Raw genomic sequence first — 16,628 nt, forward strand, 5'->3', positions numbered from 1 at the left:
CCTTGTTGATGTGGCAGAAATCTCTCCCTCCCTCTGCCCCTCCATTCTTCACTAAATGTTTTCAAAACTTGCTTAGACACAGCAAGTGATAGTAGTTCTAGAACCTTTTGCAAGTAGCTTAAACTTTTCTGAAGAGAAATATAGCCTGTTTCTGATACCCCTGATGAAAAATAAATCCCTTTAACTGGGTTTTGACAGGTTAATAGTAAGGAATATGTTTGGTCATTTTTATCTTCTATTTAAAAGAAGGAGAAATAAGCCCAGAGCACCAATTCAGGTGAAGTTTCCACTCCCATTAAAAGCCAAAAGATTAACTGAATGCTCATGTTACATCCGAAACTGATACATTACAAGAAACTTCAGGTCATACTGTCAGAAACTAGAAAATTACATCAGCAAGTATGTTCTTGCATCTTTATTTGTTCCCATTGTACATATGAAACCATTCCATAATATTATTCTTTTTTCCCCACAATGCTTCACTACATTTTGGTGCTGTTCACTCTGTGCCTAATAAGTAGTTAAAAAAGCATTATTTTTGTATCTTTTAATACCACAACCATAAGCCATCTAACTTTAGCTGTAATGATTCTAAAGCTTTACCAGAGGCATACTTGGGTCTACACAGCCCTACACCTCAGTACATGGTGGACTTTCTCTTCAGTCATCTATAGATAGCATAAACATTTAAATGTTCATTTTGCTGATACTTAGAGCTTTCGAGACACTCTTTGCTGATATACAGCATTTCTAGGTGTATTACTTAGTAAAATGGAACTGCTGTAGAGGTGAAAAGTGTAATAATGAAACTGAAAGAAGCTGATTTGAAATGAGGCCAAAGTTCATTGTATCGCTAGATTTACAGATTCTAGAGTCATGGAATCACAGAATGGTTTGGACTGGTTGTTGTTCAATGGCAGCATATAAATCCATCCTATTCTAGGCTGGTTTAGTCACTCTTCGTCCCATTGGTGTGCTCCTCCTCCCTTTTCTTACCAGATGATGGGCACCATGGTTCAGGAAGAGCCTTCCCCTTTCCAGGACCATTGAACTGTAGGGTGAGCTCACAAAACCATGCTGTAAGGTGCGATTTGCCGGTACAGCAAAGCTGATTTCACATATAGCTGCTGCTAGAAAGTGAAGTCCTGGTTTTCTCCTCCAACCCCCAGAATGCAAATTTCAATTGCTCTGCTTCCAGACACATGTAATTTTGTGCTATCTTAGTTCTGTGACCTGGCATACCATGAGCTCAGCCAAGCACCAGTGACAGAGATGAAGGAGGAGGATTTGGCTGCAGCTTGTGTACAAGCTGCCTGTTGTGGCAGGAGTGAACTCCCCCTTCCCAGCTCCCCATCCTCTCCAGTAACATCCTGCCTGACAGAGCAGAGGTCCCTTGAAGCAGGGAACTTTATAACAGTGACCTTGAAAGAGGCTTATGTTTAATGACAATCTAGACTAGCACCAGCTCTGTAACTACATACTCTGCACAACTACATACTTTCTTTCTGGGAGTTGTGGCGTATGAAAAGCTTGCTTGTACTCCCTGCCTCCTTGGTTCCTCTCAGAAGATTGTCCACAGCGTATGGCCAGTGTGCCCATACCCAAGGTATATTTGAGACCTACTGCTGCTGAGGTTGTGGGCATTTGATTTGTTTGCCCCAATAATCACTAAATCTCCCCTGAGTCCTTGTAGAATCCATGTAGATTCAGCCCAGCTATAAGGAGAGGGCACTGTGCTAGAGACCTCCAGAGGTCTCATCCACCTCTATCCTTCTGTGAAGCTGAGCAGTCGCTCAGTCGTGTTCACTGCCAGTACAGCTTGTTCATTATTTTACACAGTCATTACTATTCATCACACTGTTGCTTGGTTTTAAAATCTGGAGACGGCTATGGCAAAATAAGTCTTGACAGGATGTCTCTTCTTGCTGCTGGGGGTATTTGCAGGATCTGGATTATTCCTGAACTAGTGAAAATTCCACTGTTTCCTCTCGCTGCAGTGCAGCTCAGCAGTGTGCTGGCCAATTGATGTCTGAAAATATAGCCCAGAGTAAACCTGCAATATGCAAATAAGCAAAACTGTCACCACTGCAGCTCTGCCAGAGCCTCCTTTGCCCTGCTTTACCAGACCTGCATCCCTGTGGCTGCTCACATGGCTATGTAGGTGAGGGGTTTGCACCCCGGCAGCGATATCTCGCCACAGTGCAGCAGCCCAGATGGGTTTACCTCTGCACTGCCAGTTGCTCTGCTTCTGTTACTGCAACCACCCCCACAGGGCATTTGCCACCGTGCATGAGTCAATATAAAGTACTGGCCACTTTTCTCATTCAGCAGTGTCCAAGGCCAGCTGGATGGCTTTCGCCTCGGCAAACTGACTCGATTCACCCTTTCCTTCAGCAGTTTCTGCAACTTGTCGTAGGGGACTCCATACATCTCCAATGCTTGCAAAGCACTGGAGCAGCCCACTGGCTTAGATACTTGCCTGTACTATCCCACACACCCTGCCACTCATGACTGTCCAGCCTCGGGGAAAATCTCTTGGTGGTCCTCCTATATCATCGTCTAACCCTAGACAAGACCCGAACCCACACTGCTTAGCTTTTGAGATTAGATAAAACAGGGCATTCTCAGGGTGAGATGGCCATGAATGGGTGAAACACATGCTGCATGTGTGCCAACATGCTGATCCCCAACACAAGCAGCAGGCAGGTCTCAAGGGCATTCAAAGGCCATCCAAAACCTTTAGAACTCAAATGCTGCTGTAAAAAGTCTGGTGAGGGAGTGGGGGGTGTAAGGGAATGTCTCCTTCATAGGTTGACCCCCTGAGGAGAAAAAAAAGATGTGTTAAAAGATGTGCTAAAAAATTCTATTAAATACCTCCCAAAGTAGAGGTGATGACCACACTGGGAACACAAGCCAGACCAGTTTCATGATCAGTAAGTCTATTGTATTACAAGTCATTACCATAAAGTACAGTGAAACAAGAACCTTAGCCCAGGCCTCCCAGCCGATAAACACTAAAATAGCAAATACTGGCTGTAAGTAAGGTACGACATGCTGAAACTCTGGGATCAAGCGCAACAACTCTGAGAGCAAACAAAGCAGCATTGTGATGAGTGATTATTAATCTGAAACAGTGAATGCTTATCACAAATACGATTAGACACACTCTGATCAGATCTATTGTTATCTCAACCCTTCGAGCTCCAGGTTGGGCACCAAAAAGAGCTGTAACAGCCTCTAATAATAACTACGTTGCAAGCACACGTATCTGAATCGTTAAACACGGTCTGGTTACAGACTTCATTGATTTGCACATATTTACAGCAGAATTAGCTTTCCTGATTGCTAAGTAAGCCAGAAAAGTATTGATTGGAAAGAGCTCTGTACCTACAGCACTCATCATAGTCCTTGCAGTTTGATGTAGACTTTTCAGTTGCCCCCAAGTGATGTTTTGCGAATCATTACTTTTTCTCTTCCTCTGTCTCATTCTGCTTGGAGTCTTCAAGGTCAGCTCCTGCATCTGAGGCTTCAGGTTCTTCAACTTTCTGTCCAGCTCATGGTATGGCTTGACAAACTTTGTAGGCAGCCACCATGGACCTGTAGGTAGGAGGACAAGCATATCCCCTCCCCCAGGTTATCACTTCCACAGGCCCTGCCCATTTCTGCAGGCCCAAAGGATCACAGTACCACACTTTAGCATGTTCAGAAGGCGGACTGTCAGAGCCAAAATGTTGTTGTGCTGCAGTGAGAGGAGTATTCATGGCAGACTGAGTGCAATTTAAAAAATTCAATGCATGGGTGGCATTGTCTAATTGCTCTTGAGGGACCATATTCCCCCTTTTTTGTTTTTGCAGCATGGATTTCAGAACAGTGTGAGTTTGTTCCACAATCCCCTGGCCTGTAGGGGAGTGGGGAATACCAGTGACATGCGTGACACCCCATTGCTGTAAAAACCGTGATAAAGCTAAGGAAGTATATGCAGGGCTGTTATTCATTTTCAACTGGGAAGGAACTCTTGAGGTAGCAAATGCACACATTAAATGTCACATAACGCCACGGGCCTTCTCTCCTTTATGGGCAGTGGCTGAAATCATATAAGAAAATGTGTCAACAGACACATGAACATATTTAAAGGCACCAAAGGAAGCAATGTGTGTAACATCTGTTTGTCAAACCTCATTTGCTTTTAAGCCATGAGGATTTACACCCATGGCAAATGAGGACTGAGCTGTTGACTGGCAGTCAGGGCAAGACCCGACAATTTGCTTTGCTTGAGAAGAAGACAAGTTAAACTGTTTCTTTAAAGCAGACGCATTCTGATGAAAAAAGGAATGTGAAGCAGCTGCAGAAGTAAACTGCACAGTGTTATCAGTCACGGAGTTTGCTGTGTCATTACCCGCAGTTAAAGGGCCAGGCAGGTTGGAATGTGATCTAATATGTCCAATAAAAACAGAATAATTCCTAGTTTCCAAACAATGATTTAGCTTCAGCAAAATGTCAAAAAGTACATGGTTATCAATTTCTTTTAACACACTAAGAGGAAGACGGGTTAACAATTGAACAACATATTCTGAGTCACAAACAATATTTAAGGATTCTGTAGGAAACAACTGTAGCCCATGTAAGACTGCACCAATTTCAACAAGCTGCATACAGCCATCCACACGTATAACAGAGGATTGCCAGGCATCATTTTCAAACCAAACAACAGCAGCTTTGCCAGTTTTTCCAGAGCCATCAATAAAAATGGTTTTAGCATCCTGAATGGGTTTGTGTTTGAGCTATAAATCACTCCTGTACATCAAAATCTGAAAAAGCTTTTAACAATTTATGTTTTGCAGTACCATAAACAACTTTTCCTGTAAAGTCTGGTAATGCTATTCGTAAAGACACAGACTGAGCGAAAAGGAACTGAAAGTCTGTTACAGTTAATTCTGGAGGGTCGTTGCCTGTTACATGTTGAAACCTCATGTGGCCTTTGGCAATCAAGCCAACAATTATATCTAATGGTTCTGTCACAGTCTTTCTCTGAGTATGTGGTAAAAAAACCCACTCCAAAAAGTAAACAGAGGTCCTGTCAATTTGACTTATAACTCCTAATGGCCTTCATTGCATATTAAAAACAAACAGAAATCAGCAAAGGTAAATGCACTCTATTTGCCTGTAGCGTCTCAACTTTTTGAGTCACTATATTCAAACTGTCAATAGCTTTAGGGGTAAGCTGATGAGGAGAATTCAAGTCTGAGGCCCCTTGTAGTAAATCAAAGAGTGGTTCAAGGTTTGCATTAGTAATACTCAACATAGGACTGCACCCAATTAATAGTACCTAAGAGCTTCTGTAAATCATTCAAATTTGTGATTTGCCAGTTTTAGCTTCTGAGGCTTTATTGTTCTTTCAATCAGCACTCACCCCAAATATTTCCAGGGTGGCATTCTTCATATTTTTTCCTGGGCAATTTGTAGTCCAAAACAACAGAAGTTTTCTGTTAAATGATTAACAGTGGTTTCTAAATATTGTTCCATTTCTGCACAGACCAAAATGTCAACGATAAATTATTGATTCAGGAAATGTGCTCCTAGTTGGTGATATAGCTGTGAAAACTACTAGCTGACAGGTTGCTGGACTGTTCATCATTCCTTGTGGCAAAACAGTCCATTGACATCTTTGCATGGGAGCAGCACAGTTGACTGAAGGCACAGAAAGAGCAAACTTACCACAACCTGCAGGATGCAAAGGAACTGTGAAAAAACCATCCCTAAAATCAATAGCACAAAGAAACCCATGGGTCGCATTACATTATTAACTGCACGCAGATCCTTGCAAGAGTCGCCACTTCACTGATTTCTTTGGGATTACAAAAATGGGTGTGTTCCAGGGACTAGTAGATGGAACAATATGTCCTGCTTTCGGTTGTTCTTCAGCCAATAAATGTGTTTGTTCCAATTTTTCCCCTTTTAAAGGCCACTGATCAACCCAAACTGGTTTTTCTGTTAACCATGAGAGTTTGAGCAAGGGCTTCAGTTCAGCCACTGTTAGGATAAATTTGCACTGTCTGTGGTAAGTAACAAATTCCACTGCATTTGCAAATCTCGCCCCCACAGATTCATAGAAACTGGCAGTATATATGGTTGAAAATCAGCTACAGCACCATCCAGTGCAATAGCTTTGAGGACTCAACTACTTTTAAAAGGAGACTGTATACCTCCTATTCCAGCTACTGATGCTGAAGTCTTTCCAAAGGGCCAATCAGTTGGCCATTGAGATTGTGAAATAATCGAAACATCTGCCCCAGTGTCTAGTAACCCACTAAAGACTCTATTTGCAAATTCAGTAAAGGTTGTTTCTGAGTAATCCCCTGGGTCCAGCAAACCTCAGCTTTTCCAGAACTTCCAAATCCAGAGGTATTCCTTGTGTTAATTTCTACTTTTGGCATCCAAACCTGTTACCCCTGGATGAACTTTTACTCCTTGGAGAATTGTACTTGAGCAGTCTAACAAAAGACCCATAAATCCCTTTGGTAAAGGTCCCCAAACATTGGTAGCTATAGCTTTAACAGTGTCACAATCTAATCTGATGTGCTTGTTGCCAAATCCAGCCCGGCACTGTCTGTTGTGGCTGCAAGATGGGAGATGGAGTGTTTGCTGCAAAAACCCTGTTGTTTTGAGGGGTATTGGGTTTTGCCATGCCCCGCTTGGAGTTTCCCGAGAAAGGATTCCATCCTTATCAAATTTACATTTACACTGATTGTTCCAGTGATATCCTTTCTTGCATCTGGGACAGAGTTCAGATGGCATTTTCTCTTTCTGCTTTTGTTTCTTTTTGGGACACATTTTACTAATATGTCCTTCCTTTCCACAGTTAAAACATTTTTACTGACACATATTAAGTTTCAATAATGCACTAGCCAATACAGAAGCCTTGTGATTCTCCATACCAAAATCCTGACATGTTTTAATAAACTCGGCAATGTCTGTAAAATTTTCCCTGACCGGGGCTAAAGCAGCTTTGGAGTCTCCATTTGCATTTTCATATGCTAGCTGAAATAGAAGCGCACAAGCAGCCTCAGGATTATCAATCTGCCTTTGTACAGCATTGTTTAATCGGTCTTTAAAAGATAGGGTTCCTGAGACCCTTGGTGAACAGTTGCAAAAGAAGACATTTTCTGTCTCAATTCAAGTACTCGCCTCCAGGCTTGAACAGCCATACAGGCGGCTTGGTGGAATACCAGAGGGTTTAGATTAAATTGATTATGAGGTTGCAACCATTGCCCAGAGCCTGTTAACATCAGCATCTATTGGTATTCCTCTTTGAACGTTATCTAAATACCTGTAAAGCCACTAAGTTATTATATTCCAATCTCCACACTGAGTATTGAGCAGGTATCAAAATCATTCGCATCAAAGTGTTCCAATCCCATGGCACCATGGATCCTGAACTAGCCATCATTTCTAGCAGACCTAATGTATAAGGACTTTAAATTTTATTTTCCATCATTGATTTTTTCAATTCCTTAAACACTGTGTACAGAATATTTTCATGTACTGGTTGTTGTTGTCCCTGTCCATCTGTTCTATAAAATACAGGAAAAGCAAAAGCCATGTCCCCAGTAAAATCACCATCCTCTATCGCTTTCCCTATGCGTTTTTGTATAAATATTTTAGTAGCCTTCTGGTTAACTAACAGCTGGTCAAATAATTCTTTATCGAGATCAGTCAAGGGAGGTGCGGTAGGCTGAGGAGCATGAGGAATATTCAATGTGAATGCCTTTAATGGCATCAGAGGTGGGTATAAATTTTCCTCCTTTTCTGAATCTATGGAGTCAGGATCAAAAGGATCATCAGACTCCTCAGAAAAGATATTTTCATCCTTGCTCTTTCAAATTGTCAGTATTTTGATCATTTGTTTTACCATGTTTCTGAATTATATCCTCAGCAGCTTGTAAATTAGATAACGCAGAACAGACAAAACGCCATGCCACTATTAAATCAGCAGGAATCTCCATACCAAGGCGATTTAGAGTCTGTAAATGTTTCCCCACTCTCTCCCATATCCAAGTATCAAATGATCCTGTTGCTGGAAACCAGTTGCAATTTGTTTTCACCCATAACAAATGATTCATTACTTGCTTTTCAGACAAAAAATATCCAGAGGAGTTTAGAATTTGCTGTAAAACTTTTATATATCATTTCTCTTCAGCTGATCCTCTTTTCCCATTTTTCTAATGCAATCCCGTAATTCCCCATGCAATGAGTATTACTGACCTCTAAGAGGCGAATGTCGGTACCAGAAATTCCCCACTGGATCGCGCAGACACCGCAATGTTGGGCAGTCTACTTACCACATACAGAGGGCACTATTTGCAGCATCTGTAAAGAAAGAGGCTAAACACACACACACCCCCCTCATGCTTCCACAACTAGTTCCACTTCATTCACTCCAGCATAGTAATATATAGCATACAGATATGGGTCTGAGCTGTGAAGCCAAACAGAAACCACATTAATTACAGTGATTGTTTTCAGTCACTATAAATTCCATTCAATAAACAATGACTTCCCAGGAGGTTTTCCAGCCTGACCTTGCACTCATAGAATCATAGAATAGTTTGGGTTGGAAAGGACCTTAAGATCATCTAGTTCCAAACCCCCTGCCATGGGCAGGGACACCCCACACTAAACCATGCCACCTAAGGCTCTGTCCAATCTGGCCTTGAACACCGCCAGGAATGGAGCATTCACAACTTCCTTGGGCAACTCATTCCAATGCCTCACCACCCTTACAGTAAAGAACTTCTTCCTTATATCCAATCTAAACTTCCCCTGTTTAAGTTTGAACCCGTTACCCCTTGTCTTGTCACTACAGTCCCTAATGAAGAGTCCCTCTCCAGCATTCTTGTAGGTCCCCTTCAGATACTGGAAGGCTGCTATGAGGTCTCCACACAGCCTTCTCTTCTCCAGGCTGAACAGCCCCAACTTTCTCAGCCTATCTTCATACACACTTGTCCTGGGCTCAGCAGTAACAGTCCTTTTTTTTCCTCCTTCTTAGTAGCTGGTGCAGTGCTGCGTTTTTGACTTTCGGCCTGGGAACAGCACTGATAACACCAATGTTTTTAGTTATTGCTCAAATGTTTAGCCTGACCAAGGACTTTGTGAGTCTCATGCTCTGCCAGGGAGGAGGGGAAGCCAGGAGGAAGCAGGGACAGGACACCTGACCCAAACTAGCCAAAGAGGTATTCCATACCACAGCACGTTGTGCCCAGGATGTAATTGGGAGTTACCCGGAAGGGCACTCTCTGCTCGGTCGGGCTCGTTTCGGCAGGTGGTATCGTATTCTCTTCCCTCGTTATTTTTCTTATCGTTATTATTATTGGTGGCAGCAGTACTGATTTGTTTTATACCTTAGTTACTGGACTGTTCTTATCTCAACCCAGGGGAGTTACATTCTTCCGATTCTCCTCCCCACCCCTCCGAGAGGGGGGTGGGGGAGTAGAAACTGCGTGGCTGACTTGCCAACAGGGCTTAAACCACGACAACACTTCTTGGCTTGACCAACGTGCACTATCAGCAATTATTCTTTTTTCTTTAATTATCCACACAGCAGGTACAGGACGGCTTGCAGTTCCCACAATAAACTGCAACAAGCAAAAAGTTCTACAGGCCATGTGTCAAAAACATTTTGATGGATTTGTTACTGTATTTCAGCTGGTTTCTGGAGAACAGAGACAAGAATCAGAGCTCTAGACTTTGACACTATGCTGACTATCCAACAGGCTTTGGAACCAGAGCAATGAGTTAGCTGGGTTTGGGAAAATCAAAACCAAAACAAAATAGCTAATGACTTTTGAGGGTCATATCAGCCACTTCTCAGTTCCGTTGAAAGGGGTGTTTCACGACACACTGTGCAAGACATAAATGTAGGCAAGAGAGCCAGTAGCTCCCACAAACAGCAGCACTGGGCTGAACGAAGGAAGTGTCAACCAACTCCTCCGTCCAAGAAGCCAACATCAAGGTGAGATGCACGCTTTTTACATTAAAACTTTTAATGGCTTCTTGGGCAGCTACTGTGAAATGCAGCTTAAGAGAAAAAGGTTTAAGTTTTGGGATGAGAGCTGCAGCACATATGTGGGACTCCGATGTCTGTATTTGCAGAAACTTAACACATCTCTGAGGTGATGAGAAAATGCAGGATAAAAATACCTTGCAAAGGGAGAGGGTGGAGAAAGCAATTGCTACAAAATTCCAAGGGGTGAAAGTGAAAATATTTTACCAATGAATCTTGGGCACAAGGATCCTGTTGGCTGATGATGATGAATATTATTATTATTATTACTTTTTCTACAGGCAGAAGGTCATTAGCCCAGTGTTCAATCTATCAATAAATTAAAGTGTGGGCAACCACAGCCTCCATAAATTATAATCGTGAAAAAATGTTTAAATGTTTTCAATCACAGAGTAAGACTTTTTTTTTTTAAGAGATATTTTTTTTTGTTTTAATGTTGATTTTGTTGCTCAGGTCTTACAATTTTAATATGACTTTTAATCTTACTGGGGAAGATCTGGTCTCCTTCCATCACTTCCTAGAATCAACTACAGTAACTGTTTCTTTCCGTCAGACATATTTGCCCTGAAACCTAAACCTTTGCTTCAATAACTGTGACGTGATTTAGAAAGGGAGCTGTTACCATAACTGGCCGCTCATTTCTGTTCTTGCAGCTGTTACTAATAAATACTGTGGTTCTTTATCTGATTCCAGACAAATCTGAGCGGAATTAGACATAATTATTTGTAACAGTGCTACAGAGAGGCATTTACAACCTGAAATGTAGTCTGACTCAAAGAGCTGATGCTTTGAACTTGGTTGCTTCTCAACTTATGTCAAGAAAAGGAATCTCTTGATTTCAATAGAGTTTCATATGAAAAGAACAAAATTATTTCAGTGAGTCTAAAAGTTTAGTTCTGGCCTTAGGAAAATCGATTTTTTTTCCTGTTTACGGTACAAAATGCACTTTCATTTAGAAACTAATTATCTCATTAATTCTTTACTTGTGATATTATGCGGATTATGAAATCTAGTACAAACAATGAACACCAATTGCCAAAACAGTTCTCAAATGTAGCGTCAATTATCAGCTGAAGGATTTAGCACCAGTTCTAGATTTTATTTCATCATTATTTGGGATACAGAGATAAGATGTTGAACTAAATGCTTACATGTCCCTTGCACATGCACATAAACCAACATACACAACTAAATAAAACTGGGCTGTTTTGGTGTACCTATCGCATTTTACTTTTTATTCCAAATTCAAATCTCTGTCATGCCCTCACATTTTTCAGCTGCTGCTATATTTATCCTCTAAAAATGTTTTATTTTTCCATTTTCTCCCCTTTTCTTCTCCAGTATTTTGTGTCTGATGCAAAAAGGCTTCTTACAAGCATGATTTGTTTCCAGTTTCCCTTTACTGCAGGTTGTTATCCAGCTCCTGAAGCAAGAAATCTGGGCTACAGAAGTCTTACTGGACGAGGAGGAAGATGAGAAAAATCACCATTTATGAGCACGCCAACTTCCAGGGTTATTCAAAAGAATTCACCAGTGACATTGCCAATCTAAAAGATGTAGATTGGAATGACTGTATCTCTTCAGTGACAGTAATTAGCCAGCCTTGGGTGGCTTATGAGCACTCCAATTATACAGGCCAGTTACTGGTATTTGAGGAGGGAGCATGTAACTTTGTTGGGCATAAAATGAATGATAAGATCACTTCTCTGCAGATGATCACTGAAAATCTGCACAATCCCCAGATCATGTCAATTATCAAGGGAGGGGCAGGGTGATAACAGAACCAACCAATCTAAATAGGGCACATGATGATAACACCATATCTTCTCACAAAGTGCAGAGAGGTGTCTGGCTGCTGTGTGAACACAGCAATGCAAGTGGTTTTCGTTACATTGCGCAAGAACGCGAACACTTTCCAAGTTATGGGGCCATCGATTTCAATGACAAGCTTTCATTCCTGCGTCCCCTTCTCCCTGGCAGGAGCTATTAGACTGCAAATCCTGCAGTGCTGAGGGAACCAGCAGCACCAGCAAGAAATCTGAGACCTAGATCTCTGTCTATGCTTGTATTGCTTTTTGTAGAGCTTTCACATCCTGTGTCACAGAAACACTGAATGAGAAAGATCTCTTTTCATACTGCACTGCTGATCTGTGTTTCTCATCTCTGCCTTGCATTGCTCCCCCTCCCCATAATCCAAGTGAATGCAAAAGCTATTGTATTTTGTCGGATTAAAGAGACTCAAAGACAAGAGACATCCAGGAGTGTGCAACCTATTGCACCTGCAGCTGGTATTCTGATGTCCTGCACTACTTAATGTAAAAGCATTATATATTGCTTCTGTTGCTAGATGCATAAACAAAGTATGAGCATATAACCAGCATCACTTACATTGTAGTTTGTTGTACAATGCTCTGTCTTTACCAAAGCCCAGCATTCTGTCTGTCATGGTTTAAGCCAGTTGGCGAGTCAGCCACGCAGTTTCTACTCCCCCCGCCTCCTGGAGGGATGGGGAGGAGAATCAACAGAATGTAACTCCCACAGGTTGAGATAAAAACAGTCCAGTAACTAAGGTATAACACAAATCACTACTGCTACCACCAATAATAATAATGATAAGAGAAATAACAAGGGAAGAGAATACGATACCACCCGCCAAAAACAAGCCCGACAGAGCAGAGAGCGTGGCCTTCTGAGTAACTCTCAGTTACATTCCCGGGCATGACATGCTGTGGTATGGAATACCTCTTTGGCTAGTTTGGGTCAGGTGTCCTGTCCCTGCTTCCTCCCAGCTTCCCCTCCTCCCTAGCAGAGCATGAGACTCACAAAGTCCTTGGTCAGAGTAAACATTCTGACCAGCAACTGAAACCATCAGTTTTATCAGTATTTTCCCCTGGGCCGAAAGTCAAAAACACAGCTCTGCACCAGCTACTCAGAAGGAGAAAAAGTGACTGCTGCTGCTGAACCCAGGACACTGTCCAACCTGGCCTTGAACGCAGCCAAGGATGGGGCAACCACAGCTTCTCTGGGCAACCTGCGACCACCACCCTCACAGTAAAGAACTTCCTTGTATGTACCTGACCTTCCCGTTTAAGTTTGAACCCATCACCTCTTGTCCTATCACTACAGTCACTAACGAAGAGTCCCTCTCCAGCATCCTTGTAGGCCCCCTTCAGATACTGGAAGCTGCTCTGAGGTGTCCACGCAGCTTCTCTTCTCCAGGCTGAACAGCCCCAACTTTCTCAGCCTGTCCTCATACAGGAGGTGCTCCAGCCCCCTTATTTTAGTGGCCTCCTCTGGACTTGCTCCAACAGCTCCATGTCCTTCTTATGGTGAGGACACCAGAACTGCACACAGTGCTACAAGTGAGGCCTCATGAGACCATAGTAGAGGGGCAGGATCACCTCCTTCGAGCTGCTGGTCACACTCCTTTTGAAGCAGCCCAGGACACAATTGGTTTCTAGGCTCAAGTGCACACTGCAGCTGACTCACGTTCAGTTTCTCATGGACCAGCACCCTCAAGTTCTTCTCCCAGGGCTGCTCTGAATCATTTCTGGGCCTGGGATTTCTCCAACCCAGGGGCAGGACCTTGCACTTGGCATTGTTGTACTTTATGAGATTGGCAGTGGCCACCTCTCAAGTGTGTCAAGGTCACACTTCAACTAACTAAGACAACTTCAAACTATTTGCATTTGGAATATGAACTGTGCAAGGCTTTCTTGCAGCTGTGGGTTCACTAGCTAGTTCAAGAGCTGTTTTGCCATATACATTTAACTGAAGGGCAGAGAGTTGCAGTTCTGCATTAAGCCTGTCTAACGGCAGCTGCACTCTGAGATGCTTACGATGCCAGCTGTGATGCAGCTCTGCATTGCAATATTTATCTAGCTCTGTGATGGGCTCCTGTCTGCCATGGTTTTCTTGTATTTTTATAGCTAAAAATGAAATGCAGAACACGCTGTGTTATCACCTGCTGGGTTTTGCTCTCATTTTGAAATAAGCACTGCGGGCTGTGCTGACATGGCAGCCACTTGTGTTCCTCAGCTAGGCTTATGTGGGCAGATGCAATGGTGATAAGCTCAGGCTCCACGTGTTTTAGGACACTTCTTACTGTTTTACAGCCCTTTTCAGGTTTCCTTGCTCTATTCACCAAAGATCTTTTAATGGGATTGCAAAATTCAATTCCAAGAACATGGAGCATTCTCCCTGCTCTAGGCCAAAATAACTTGAAAACACTGACCTCTCCAGATAAAGCCAGCTGTGCCCAAAGGAAACAGTGTATTGGAAGGAGAAAAGCAAAGACTAGCATGTCCTAATGTGGTCTGTAGCACTGGTATCAGTGGGTATGTAGTATGCAGTGTTCTCAACCTCCTCTATAAGATAAATCAGACTGTGCAGAGCTTTCTATTGTCACCACTAGACTTCATCCAGAAGGCCCAAGAGCAGTGTTTTGCTCAATATACAACAGAACAAGTTCAGGCGCATTTGGACAACTGCAGAACATAAAACTGGGGCTCAAGGTCAGGTCTTGTCTACCCAGAAACAGGGTGATGATTACACATTAACCACTTAATTTCGTAATAATGCCAGGTTGCATTGCCGATTAGAAAATAGGTTCTTTGGAAAACTTTCCTGGGGCTGGCTTGGCTCTCAGCTCATGGCTGGGCTTGATGCATTGATAGAGCATGCATCTTGACTGACAGAGCACCAGGTGCACCACAGACCCTCACAGGCATCCTAGTTTCACAGCAACACATTTGGCTGGGAAAGCCTTTCCAGATCCCCACACTCACATGGCCAGGAAATGTATCTGACATTTAATTCCTCTTATACCAGCAGGTTGTGCTCCTGACCCTTTCAGTGGCTTGGTCCAAGCATGACAGCCACTGGCCTGCCCTCGACTCAACACTAGGCATCACTTCTGCTTAAGAAATTCACCAGAGAAACCAAAAAGTTTACAAAGAAAAACCTACCCATCGGATTCGCAGTGGGTTTCTGTACCTGCAGCTTGAGCTAAAGACATGGACAGCTAGAGTTTTACAAGTTCATGTATCTCATGCCAGGCATCCGAAACCATCTGAAAATACAGACTAGCATGGTTTGGATTAGGGACCTCCAAACATTCCTCACTGCCTTACCTCTCTGTGAATCAAAAACATTCACTACCCGCTACCTGCTCCCACAGTACGACAAGGCACAGCAACAGAAGATGTGGATGTGGCTGGAAATGCAAACTAGGATCAAGATACTTACAGAGTGCCCGTGCAAACCTGTTTTGGAGGCTGCCAGAGACAAGGCTGTAGCAGGCAGGCAAAAAGTGTGAACTGGAACCAGAATGCAGACACCAGCCAGCTGCTGCTCCCTGAACCAACAGCTCATTTCCAAAGACGATTCTTAACAGGACATGTTCTGCACAAAGGCAGCTCAATGTTCACTCAGCCCCAGGACACTAAACAGAAACTAGTGTGTAGATGAAGATCTGGCCTCAGCAAAAGTAGGACAGATGCTGTGAGATGTACTTCAAATGCAGAAGGGAGGCAAAGTGAGAATGACTTACAGGGAAAGGGGACAAATGGTGACAGCCCACTCTAGCTGCAGAGACAGGAGGAGATGTGTGATAGGGAAGAACACCAAGCACAAAGTCAAGAGATAAAACCAAACGGCAATGGGAATTGAGGCAACTAGGAAGCCGAGGAGAAGCCTTTACAACACTTGATGAGAAAAAGGGAAAACCAAGCAGTGACAATGGGAGGGTGATAGAGGAATGTGCTGCAGCAAAGGAAATCATTGGTGAAAGGGACAACAGAGAACAAGGGAAGGGACAGCAGGTGAGGAACAGCACAGGCATTGATGTTTTGTTTTGTTGAGCAGAGAACCTGACAGAAGGACAGATCAGTAAAAATGAAAAGGCACATCTCTGACCTGCACTGCATGCGAGCAGAACATAGAAACGGTGTCGCCCTTCCATTCAGACAGCATAAGCAGCAAATCATTTTGCATGCATTGCAGCAATTCCAGAACAGTGCACGTAGGTTTCAGTCCACAGGGCTGGATAGGAGACACAGAGGAAGCTGGAGCTGTGAAAACATATAGCAAGAACTAGTCTCTGCACACAGCTTCTGCTCCGGATTGTTACAATAGCAAGAGAAAAACAAGGCTGTGAAGTAGAGGCATGAAGAAACAAGTGCCTGGTAGGAAAAGAGTAAGTGCTCCCTGCCTAAGTCCTGGGTCTTAACCAGCACAGCAGTCAGGGTTCTCAAAGAGGTGATAAAATGTACCGCAACCTCCCTCACTGCAGATAGCTAGAAAATGAAAACAAACAAAAAGCTTAGGCTTCACTGACCCCTAAGCCTAAGCAAGAAAAACAGAGTTTATGGTACAGGGAAGCTCTTGTGCTGACTCACAGAACTGGTCTGAAGCTACAGCAAAATGATGTCCTTTAAGCTTCACTTGCATATGAGCTAACAATAAAACAAAACCTGGGTCAAAAGGAAAGACAGAGAGACTCTGATCTATCTTTTGAAAACCAGTGGGTTTATACCCCAGAGAGCTATACTAGCCATTGTATGCAGCT

Source organism: Psittacula echo (assembly GCF_963264785.1).
Source record: "Psittacula echo genome assembly, chromosome: 3".
Lineage (NCBI taxonomy): Eukaryota > Metazoa > Chordata > Aves > Psittaciformes > Psittacidae > Psittacula > Psittacula echo.